Below are 12,164 nucleotides of genomic sequence, written 5' to 3'. Positions count from 1 at the left end.
CCATTTTTTTGTGTTAAAAAAATCATGCTGGTTATTCAAAAGTGTTGCTATTTTTTATGCTACCCTGCTTGGAGAGAAAGGCAGTCCTCTGAGAGACTTATAGTCTACATTTAGAAGAAGATGAGTCACAGGCAGGGAAAGGGATTCACTGGAAGGGAAAGAATTATACAAAGGTCAAATGAGGGGGTTTGCATCTCTTGCTTATGGGTATCACAGATTCCTGAGCAACAGGCATATCCCCCTTTCTAGGGTTAATCCTAGTATTCTCATGAGCTTTGCAGGTCTGTTCCCATTTGCTACAACCTGCTGCAAATCCCAAAGGAGCACCCAGTCGGCTGAGCTGATGGAACAGACAGGCATTTTGAGTGTACTCACACATCAACATGCATTCACATATAAGGATACCTTGCCAAGGCCCCAGAGATCCTTATTTCCACAGCCTCTTTTATCAGTTCAGGCATGTAGTCAGTTCCAGATGACTGCAGATGCAATCTGGGTCAGGGCAGTGATGCAAACCTCGGTCAGCCCACAGCTCGGCTACATCGCCCCATCATATGGATCATGGCTAAGCTGTACAGCAGATCACAACAGAGATGAGAGAGAAGTGTATAGGAAAGCTAAAGCAGTAGTGACATGCATGACTAAAAATGCAACAATAAGGAACAAAAGATAGGGACATAGAACTACATAGATTACAACATCAAAAGGAGACAAAAAAAACAAAAAATACAGCACAGGAGCAATAAAACACAATGAATAGAGGATAAAAGAGCACCCAATAAGAAGAAACATTCTATTTTTATTATGAAGTTTTTCTGTGATGTTGCTGCCACAAGTACCTCAGAAGCGATACACTTCTCAGTGACATTCCCATGTCTCCCTCCTGCCCCGCTCTCTCAGCACATGAGGAAAACACGTCTCACTACAAGTCCACACGTGAGGACCCAAGACAGTCCCTCACTGTCCCCACAGCGAGACCTGTGCTCAGCACTGGTCAGCACTCAGGAAGCCTCAGCACTGGGATCCACTTCTCATCCCAGCCTGCCCAGTGCTGCCAGAAATGCTGTCTGCTCTGCAGCAACCCTGAGACAGGAAAGGGGGACTGCTGGTTATCTGTGATGTGTCATGTTTTTTCCTGCCACCGAACAGTGTAGTCATTTGTTTCATTAAATGGCATTCTTGTACCCAACACTAATTTTATCCCTTTACAAATATGTTTTTCACTCTAGCAACTCAAGAGCAGCTCTCCCCCCTGTACAGTCATTCTGCTCTCATGTCTCTCTTACCATTACTCACACTTATCGCAGTGAGGCCAGATTCAATAAAGGACCTGGCTGCTGCAGTGCTGAGCACTGCAGTGTGTCTTTGCCTAAGTCCATAGCCCCAAATTAAGACACCCTGCCCCATGCACACTAAAGGCAAAAATTAGAATACCTAAGAATGTAATCTTCATTGTCCATTCTGTTAAGGTGTCTACAAGAACCATTCAGACATGCCAACAAATCTCTCAATACACCTCATCAACTGCTGAGTTCATTGTAATGATGGGGTGAGGCAAGGTACCTTGTGTGGAATTCCAGATCTTCAGCTTTTCCTTAGGCACCTACTCCATCTCCTTGCAAGGGTCATGGTACCTCTCCAATTCCATGCACTATTTAGCATTCACTCAGGAGTTCAGGTTTCCCTCCTCTGCCTGAAAGGGCAGAAATTGCTTTAACAGCATGGCAGGTGTGCCGGGTGAGGTGATTTTGGTTGAAGCTGTTTCACAGCACACAGAATCATCACATCATAGAACCAGAATTGCCTGGTTTGGAAGGGACCTTAAAGATCCTGTACTTTCAACTCTCTTGCCATGGGCAAGGATGCCTTTCACAAGGCCAGGGTTCTCAGAGCCCCATCCAAGATGGTCTTGGACATTCACAGTGATAGATCATCTACAACTTCTCTGGGCAACCTATTCCAGTGCCTTGCCACCCTCAGTGGCAAGGTAACTGTTTTTCTTTCAGCTGTAATGATGGGAGGGAAACTCAGTGGGACTGGAGGGGCTGGAGCAGACATTCTCAGCCCCATCCTGTGCATACATCTTCAGCATATGTTAAAGTGGTGCATGTGGGCAACTACAGAAGCAGGTATTTATATAGCTCTCCTCCTTCCTGGCATGCTACACATGACGCAGGTGCTGGGGGTTCCATGGTTCAGACTTGGGCTTTGCCAGCTGGCTCTCGCTGTCAGCTCCTACAGTACAGGACTCCTGTGGGCCTAACATAAGGCACCTTGAGCTGATCAGCCCTGTTCTGCAGAGCTTGCAGGAAACAAGGGAGCCAGAGAACAGCAGGTTGAGAGAAAGGGAGGGAATTGGTAATATTAAGTGCCATAATAAATAACCAACTAAGCACAAATTTTGATTGATGTGTCACTCATCTGCAATTGCACACTTTTGGGTATAGCTTCTATGAGAAGGGCAGAAACCTGCAAGCACAAGGCAGCTGCGAAGCTCAAGTCTTAGCTTTGAAACTGAGCCAGCCAGGCATTTTAGGTTACCACACTGTGCTACAGCTATACATTCCTTGCTTCTCAAATAAACCTTGGGCATCAGCAATCTAGCCTGCTTCAGGGAATAAAGTCCCAAATTTCTCAACAACAAAACACTCCAGGCAAGTGTAGCAATGGAAGACAAACAGAACCTAAAGCCAAACAGTAGCTGGCATATTAACTAGTTGAGTCTACAGATTGCAAATCCAATGTGCCATGCAGATGTACACTGCTCTTTATAAGAAGGTCTGTTCAGTTTACCTTTCAAACGGGAAACAATACAAATGGTACTACAAACTTCTAGTACTGGATACAGGGATTTTTCACTTTTATCTACTATGGATTGACAAGTGTGTCTCCTGTTAAAACTCAAAATTGTGCTTTTTGATGCTATTCCCTGTTTAGAGTTCTCAGAATAGATTGCAATGGGGGGCTCCAGATCCTCTTACTATGCAAACCAAGGAAAGGCTTAGTAGGACATGCATATAAAGTGGGGATTGGGTTTTATAATCACCAGCAATACTGGAAATCAAGTACTATTAAAAAAAAAATTCTAGTAGTCGTGCATGCTGCAAATCCAAGTATTTACTAGAGACATAATATGGCCATGACAACAGATTACTCTTTTTCAATCCTACAACCCACTGAAATATATTGATTTGAGCTGAAAATATCATCTCTAGAAATGAAATGTTGTTTGCTCATTGTTTAATCCTTGATGTCTCTTCTACCTAGTTTTGTAACTGTAGATAAGTGTTACAGACACTTGTCCACATCAAATGAACAAAGTTCAGGAATGCATGGCACTCGCACCACTGCAAACACTGTCATCTTGCATGATACATGCACTTTCCGACCCAGATGGAGGACTATACTTGGTACTAAATCTCTGTCTTCTTATCCTTTTAAAAAAATCTGTAGTCCTCAAGTGTTGCCATAAAGGTCCACATGCCAGACAGTTCTGGTGCCCCTGCCAAAACCCAGTACTTGTAGAAGACTTTGTCTTGGCTACTCCCAGTATTTCACAAACATGAATTCCACTTTGAATGCCTGTTAAACAAAATGTATCATTCCTAGGGGAAATGTGAGGGCAGAAAGTTCAACTAAGTCCCTACTGGGGACAGCAACTGCGAGCAAAAAAAGTATCTCAGATTGCTATCTATCTTTAAATCCCAATTATGCATCTGCATATTATTCATCCAATTCTCTTTATTTCTTTAAAATGTTTAGATTCCAGACATCCTTAAGACTTTTACCATTGCAGAGTTAACCATTGAAATTGACATTTCAAGACCACCATTTTTGAAAAACAATGTAGGACCAAAGACACCAAAATAATGTTTTCACATAGAAGGCTATCTATTTAAGGTGTGTAAAATGCTATCCCCCTCTGGCAACTTCAGTGGAAATCTGAAGATTTACAGAAGCAATGGCCTGGCTCCAAAGTATTCCTACAAAAAATAATTAAAGCCAAACAATTAGCAATTAAAAAAACAACCCAAAGAGTACTGCTGCAGGCTGCAGTGAGCCCTCCCTTTCTGAGTCTACTGACACCAAACCAAGCCCTGCCATACTCTGATTCTGTTCAGTGTGTGGGTTCCCAGTATTCCTATATATTGATTCTGTTACTTCTACTCATCAAGCCAGCACCTGCAGCAAAACAGATATATGTTTATACATGCATCTGCGTGAGCAGGCACGTGTACATGTTCCCTCCAGATGTGGTTACATAAAACCACCAAAAGAATGGATTTGGCCTGCTCTTAGTGACAGCAGTAACACCTTATTTGTTTAATACTAAAATATGTGCTGTTCTGCTTTTGTCATTGAGTCACGCAAATGTCATTATCAGCCTTATCATGTGAATGCTGCTCACTTCCATGACTTTGCTCCCCCAATCAGTGTTATTTCCATAGCCATAATACAGCACAGGAGGACTAGAAACAAGTGACACCAGTGGAAGTACCTCTTCTAGTGGCAGAAAGCCTTGTAGGATGACATGGGCTAAACAGGTCAGAAAATGCTTCTCTGCTGAAGGCCTAACACAGAATTCCTACCATTTCAATGGGAAGTCCACAACTTCTTCCAATTCAAAAAGGTTAAAAAAGAATCTGCAATGAATAGGAATTATTTTCTTTAAATAATCATATTCATAATAGAAGAAGAAACTAACTTTCAGGAATCTGGCTTAAATAACAACCAAGCATGTTTCATTCCACACTCACACCATCACTCTGTGGTCACACTTCTGCCCTGTAAGTTTCAAGATAAATATCTATAGTTCAAATCCCACTTTACAGGAAAAAAGTACAAGAAACCAGTTAGAAATACTACTTCTTTTTTCTTTCTTTCTTCTTAGTCATTCATACTGTCTCATACCAAATGAGCCATTTTCATGACTTGTTCACCTCTAGGCATATGAAGGAAGTTTAATTCTTATAATCAATTCACTCTTTGCTTCAGCAACTACTGAAAGTGCCAGTGGTAGCACTTAATGCATAAATTGATGATTGGATTGATTCTATCACTTAATTTTCTATTGACCACTGAACAGGAAGTTACCTCCTTAAAACTTATTATTTCTATTTGAATAATCTGTTACAACTGTGGACTGAAAAATAAAATTAAAATGGATGACTGAGCAATGATTGCTTAACTCCCTGCCCTGTGGAGATTTCCCAAAATCCAAAATGCCAAGTAAAAATCTAAACTGTCTACCTAGAGGACAGCAGCTTTGCTGAAAAGCAATGTTCTTTAATCGTTAGGTTCTTCAGTTAATTCTTCAGTACTGCACTAAGTGCTGTATGTAAAATATATACTATGCAAAAGTCAGGAAAAAAAAAAGACACAAGGTCTTAGGTAGCATCCCAAGGCAGCTGATTATACATACATTTTAGAATGCAACATTGTCTTGGCCTAGATGCCTAAAAACTCACCTAAAAATTGTTCCATTAAGACTCCTATAAAGTAGCCCATCTAGGCACAAGAAGTCAGGTAGCACTGCATTAATTCAGCCATAGTGTCCAAACCAAACAGAGTTCAGAGCAAAAACAACCAACATATCCATCTCAGCATCCATTGATACACAAGAATCAAGAATGCAGTATTATGGGAGGTGATATCCAGGATTTCCAAGTCAAATTCCTCACCACTGTACCGGACCCAACACTGATGTTCTTTCCTGGATATATCCAACTTCCTTCTAAAATAAATTTGAACTTGTTTCTCATTTGAAACCATTCCAGAATATCGTCAGTCTGTTTGTTAGAGCTCTTCCTTCAATTTCCAGCAAAGTCTAACAATTATCTCTTTTACACACGTTTGTTTTGCTTTATTCTAATCTTGAGTTCATATAATTATTTTCCTTCCTTACATAACAGTGTAATTGTCACTTCTGCGTCTTTCTGTTAAGCCTCTCTATTCCTCTTAACATCCATGTGGGTCCTTTTCTGCATCTGTTCCATCCATCTGTTTGAACCCATTTATCTGAATGTGGGTGATAGTTGGGCTCCACATAAGGTCTTACTAATGCCATACACTTTGACAGCAATATTTTCTGTACATAGAGGAAATACATCCCTTAACACTTCCTAGGACACCATCTTCTTTTATTATTATTTTCTCAGCCATGTCACATGCTATCATTCTGCTGCTTGTTACACCAACTACCAACCTGTCACTGAAGTGACAGAATAAATCGTGAGCAGTTTCTCTTTGCATCACTAAATCTCATCTAATTCTATTAATCTCAATTTTGATTCATCATGTCAGCACATGGATATTCCAATCCTCCTATCAATACAGTCCACCAGTTGTGTGTCGTAAGATTTTATCATTGTTGTATTTTTTCACTAGTGTCACTAAGGAGAGAATTCCAATAGTCCTCAAAACCTCCACTTTGCTGCCTTCTTTCCATCAGTATAGTCTCTTTCCACATATTATCTGTCAGTTCATTCCAAAGTCACCTTACAATACAATTAATCCAATTTTTTTGTTTTACATGATTTCCTCACATGGTACAGTATCAAAGTTCCTCACAATGAAACATAGGTAGTCTGGCAGTCTTGTTTTGCTAAAACTGCTGCATCTCATCTCACCTTTAATTTCTCTGTGATCTTATTTTGCCCTTCAAAAATTGTCCTACAGCTAAGTGCACCATGGCTGCCCGATGAGATCATCTCTATTACTAACCTTGTCCTTCCCTTTGGGTACCCTCAACTATTTGACCCCCTTTATGTGTAGCTTCCACTACTAATAGTACAGTGTTTGCAGATAGATTATAAATTTTTGGCAAGGGAATATACTGTATTTATTGTACTAAAGCACAAATGCAGTGCTAATGCATTGCCACTGAAATAAAAAAGCAGAATCTAGGAAAACCTACTATTGTAAAACTAGAAAAGCAATGGTTAGAATGGGAACAGAGTAGGCCATACACTAACAAGTTTAGAACACCTTACAATACATTAATCATATTTCTCTTGCCTGCATCTTTTCTGCTTTCTTTTGTTCTGGACTTGCTGATTTTGCATCTCAAGCCATCTTCACTAGCTTCACTCTGAAAGTCCAAACCATGAGAGTTTATAACGCTGGCACTGACGGCACTTATCCCTTTTCTGTGACTACTCAACAATTTCTTTCATAAGCAAAACAACACAGTGATTGCAGTGATTCCTCCATTTGAACAATATCTTCCCTTGAAAAAACCCATACATTTAATTTCTTTGTTTTCTTTCTTCTGAGAACCATCTATGTATACTTTAAGAATTGTATTTCAGGTGATATTCATTGGCTAAATCTGACATGCTTTCTGACTCAAAAATGTTTGTAGAGCTCCTCACATACCTCTTGCAGAAACTAAGCAATAGAAAAAACTCCTTTTTATGTTGTTGTCTGACCTCAAGAGTGTAATTTTCTCTGCACTTTATTTATTAGTTAAAAAATAAATTAGTCTTCTAAATCTCAGGATTACTATTAGCAAGGAAAATAACCTCACAAGAATATTTCTATTCCCAAGAGAAGTTTAAGTATATTCAGCCCCAAGTTCAGCTGTGGATGTATGAGACCACTGTCTTTCAAAATCTGCTTCCAAAGTAAGGAGTAAAACAAAAATACACAAACAAAATTTACTAAATCCACTTAGACTGATTTATTATTTGTGATTCCTTTGATACATAGAGTAACTTATCCCCAGTTAATTAACAAGTTACTTTAAAATATCAGAAGGTTTAACAAACACTGACTTCGCACTATTGGCATAAATTAAATTAACGCGTAGTGTTAATTGCCTCCTTTTTCTTCCCTCCCCGCTTTGTCTCGAGAGAAAATACCCCTTTATCAGGTAAACTACCAAATCCTGTTTGCTTCTTGGGTTTGTCCCGTAACTTCAACGAACTTCAGCACCTCCATGCACGGCCATTCTTACACTTCACATTTAAAAAACTCAAAACGAAAAAACCCCAGCCTGGAGATGAAAGCATCCGATCCCTTCCTGCCGCGTGCCAGCCGTTGCTGTCCGCGCAAAGCACCCGTGTGCCCTGGGCTGGGTGCGGAGCTCCGCGCGAGTGGAAGCCGAGCCCGCCCCGCAGTGCCCGGCGGCCGGAGCCTCTCCGGGCCCCGAGCGGCCGCCGGTGCGGCGGGGCTGCGGCAGCCCCGGAGCCAGCGCGGCCGAGCCGCCCGCCTGCTGCAAGCGAAGCCAATCCCTCTGGGGAGGAGGCGGCTCCGGCCGAGCCCCGCCGGCCCGGGCTGCTGCCCCACGGCCCGGCCCGGGCGCGGAGCCGCCGGCACCGAGGGGCGCCGGGAGGCCTCGGCGCCGGGCCGCGCCTCGGCTCCGCCGATACCGGGGCTGGGCAGGCCTGGCCGGGCACCCCAGCACCCCCGGCTCCGGGACAAAGCCGCCACTGACCTGCCCGAGGCCGCTGCTCAGGGCGCGGGGACAGCGCCGGCGCTCGCAGAGACACCCGGCCGGGCGCGGGCCGGCCCAGCGCGGCGGCGGGGCGCGGGCGGGCCGGGCCGGAGCTGCCGCCCGACGCGGCGGCCGCGGCCCCGCCGCCGCAGAGCGGGCGGGCGCCGTCACGGCCGCTGCCGGCGAATCGCGGCCGCTGCCGGCGGCTCCCGGCATGCCGCGGCGCCTACAGCTCCCGCCGGCCCCCGCGCCCGCCGCCTTAACCCTCTGCGGCGCCGAGCCGCCGCCGCCGGCCCGCCCGGCCCCCGAGCCGCTGCCCGCGGCTCCTTCCCGGGACCCCGGCCCGGCGCCCCCGAGCCCCCCCGGAGGAGCCGCGCCGCCCCGGCTCGCCGGCGGAGCTCGCTGCGAGCGGCCCGGCCCGGCCCGGCGGCGGGCCGCGGGCATTGTGCGGCGTTTGTGTGCTCCGCAGTGATTGCTGTCTGCTCCCAGCCACAGCTGTTTGTTACTGGCATCAGCTGCCCGCTCCCTGCGAAATAGTAAAAAGCAGGTGAAATACCTTCATCTAGCTGGTGGGGCTTTAAAAAAAATTCCTTATTTATGTTTGAGGAGGCAAATTGTAATAAGCAAATTAACTCCAAAATAGCTTTACAACCCCCAGAAAACTTCGTGACAAAGTTCCTAGGAAATGCCAGGCTATTCTGCAGTGAAACTAATGTAAAAGTCAGTCACATACTCGTGTTCTGCCCTCCTTCCCATACACTCTTTATACAGGTGCTCAGTATACGTGTGACTAACACATACAGTACTTTTACATCTCCTCTCTTAAAATAAGTAGCAAACAATGCGCATGCAACTACCCTGCAGGGAATTAAAAAAGATCCCGGAGAGTCAGACTCAGTTTCTGAAGTCAGTGAGGGACAGGGGCAGATAGCAGAAGTCCAGGCAAAAGCAGCACCTCAGAGTAAAACCCTTGAGTCTCACCCAGCCCCCCTCCACAGCTTGGCATCGCACCCCGAAACAGCCCCTGCACACATGCAGACCTCATCCTCTACTCTTCTATTTTATTTACAATTTTTTTTAATGAAAGCATCATGCAGCAAATAAAAGTCAAATAGCTCCAATTTGTAATGCTACAGACTGTAACATGCTCAGACGTGTAACTGCCTGACAGACTACACAGAAATCTAGCTTAGGCTCCAACCTCTGAAACAAATGCAAATATCCAGAAACGTTCTCCTATTTCTCCAATATTAAATTACAAGTAAAACAAACTTATTGCCAGATTTTTCATACAAATACATCTTTTAAAAAATTAAATCACTACAAACTTATTATTTATTTCAAACTATAACCAGAGAGGAAAGAAACACATATACGTTTTCCTTTTTAGAAAAGAAAAAAGTAAACTTATCTATGAGAAAAGCCCACACATAGCTCCTTTTTTTTTAAAGTTCATTTTTTAATACCCTGCCCCTGAAATCAGCCTACAAGCCCATTGATTTATCTAGAGAAAACACAATTGGAAAACCTTTTTATGTTACACAGTTTTTGGACACTTACAGGAGGTTTTTAAAAATAATTCACAGTCACACTAATCCAAACAGCACAAATACAATTACTTAGAATTTATTCTTTACTGTGGTAAATTTTACTTTGGTATATTTTTCAGAATTTCCTGGGAAAACACAGTCAGTCCCCATCTAGCTTAGCGCACCTACACTGTTACCTCTTTCTCTATATTTTGATTCACAAATCAACCATTAATATTTTATAAGTGTTTACATATACATAATAAAGTAAGAAGAACAAGAATACCATGAGAAAAATGCTCAAAACCAAACTGAAGGTGTAAATGACCTCCTGCCATGTTCCAGACGTACCTACAAAATCCCTGCTTGCTGGTACAGGATTATACATTCCATTATAAGATCAGTCTTTTTATATTTTGTACTATTTGAACACCCTAAATTTATAGATTTTTAAAATTGGCATGTTAAAAGGGCTTTATTTAAGAATTTCAATGAAAATTGTGTTATGTTTTGTCATATTACCATAATCCTTCTTTTTAAATCACTTAGAATTTTAGTATAACCTAATTAAGTAATTTTAAGTAAGTCTTAACCCAAATACATAGATCTAATAAAAATGTATTTTGCAAACAGGGAAAATAGACTTCTGAAATGGATTCCTCAGGTATGAACAAAGATGCTGAAACATTTTCTCCCCACAAACTTTGAGATCTGAACTATTTCACGGCAATTATATTTAAAATCAAAATACTTATAAGAAAACAAATTTCACCAAATATCTAGCATAATGTTTCATTCCAATTGTATTTATTTATTCCTTTTATATTTAAAAGAAATCCTTCTATTTTTCTTGAGAAGAGAGAATAGGGGAAGAAAAATACTTAAAATCCTAGCTACCTATCTGCACGTACTATTTATTTCAAAACTCTTCTAACAGCAGTTTATACTTTATTTTAGATAATGTATATTATTTTGCCTGTAAAAATATTATTATTTAGATTTATGCCTTTTCAAAGGCTATAGAACAACATTTTAGATTTTAGAGTCTTCTAATCATCTTTAATCTCTCACTTTTTTCAATGCTACAAACATCCTATTTGGTAAATGGAATTTATATTTTTCTCTTGTTCTAATTATCAGAGTTGAATCAACAATTCAAACCAGGAAGAACAAGTGACGTACCATAACACAATAGCAACTCCAACACTTTAACACAGCTCCTCTATGTATTGGTGTACAAAAAGCTTACACAAAGTATAAAATATCTCAAAAATACAGACTCTTTCCTGATCAGAAAATTTTACTATTCACTAATTGACCTCAAGCAACTGCATTTTTCTCAAAAACCATCCTACCTAGAGCTTTATGCCATTTACTGACTCTTGCTTACCAGCATGCTTTAAAACCAAGTCTCGGCCCTTCAGCTTAATCAGACCAGACTACTTTTAATTGCTGCCACATCAAATATATTTATCAACACAATAAAACCACATGCAATTAGAAAGAACTATTTTTTCTAGCCCTGTCTTTGACCAACCAGAGATTGTAGCATCTACTTTCAATTTATTAGCTGTTCTAATATGAAGCAAACTGAAACACACAGCACAGTTCACAAATACATTGATCTTTCTATAATATCCTATCATTTGCATCTTTTAATGGGAAAATCCTGTATACCACTGTCAGCACTGCTGTTCTCCTGCAACCGATCGGACATCAGAAAGACTTGGCATTAACTTCCTTCCCTCACAATACTTTGCCTCCTCACCTCTCTCAAAATAAAACAAAACTATCTATGTTTGTCTGAAATGTCAATAAACACCAAAATCTAAAGGGCCAAAAGGTCAGGTATTATTTAATCTGAACAGAGAAGTTATTTTTTGTCTCTCTCTCAAGCCATCAGTAAGAGCAGGTTACCTGAGAAGAAATGCCCATGTCCCTTGGACGTCTGTCCTTCTGTCCCAGAACAGGGGCTGTGCCACACTGTAACGTAAGAAAGAATAGATTAAAATTGTTGTATGCCCAGGCATATTTTTGCTCATTCAAATTATCTGACCCTCAAAAAGCTTTATATCTTTTCGTCTGAAAAGCATTTTAAAAACTCTTATTACATTCGAGTCTGAGTCCTCAAAATTTGTTTTGATAAGTCAGGTACACATGTCAAAAATTAGCTCCATACATTGTCAGTTGAAGTACCA

The 12,164-nt window shown here is 41.6% G+C and overlaps 1 protein-coding gene across 2 annotated transcripts in view; it reads right to left on the bottom strand.

Moving 5' to 3' along the window:
• LOC110472033 (uncharacterized) overlaps positions 1 to 12,164 on the bottom strand; it is a 60,633-nt gene that overhangs the window by 1,317 nt on the left and 47,152 nt on the right. For both annotated transcript variants that reach the window (XM_077784222.2, XM_085580227.1), the window contains 3 exons: positions 11,884 to 11,949; positions 1,564 to 1,693; positions 406 to 570 (listed from right to left, as the gene is read on the bottom strand). The gene's annotated coding sequence lies outside the window, so the exon portion shown is untranslated. The remainder of the gene's footprint in view (positions 1 to 405; positions 571 to 1,563; positions 1,694 to 11,883; positions 11,950 to 12,164) is intronic.

This window comes from Lonchura striata, chromosome 5 (assembly GCF_050655825.1).
Source record: "Lonchura striata isolate lonStrDom1 chromosome 5, ASM5065582v1, whole genome shotgun sequence".
In the NCBI taxonomy this organism is placed as follows: domain Eukaryota; kingdom Metazoa; phylum Chordata; class Aves; order Passeriformes; family Estrildidae; genus Lonchura; species Lonchura striata.
Note: the sequence above shows the minus strand (reverse complement) of the source record. Positions and strands in the feature narration are given on the sequence as shown.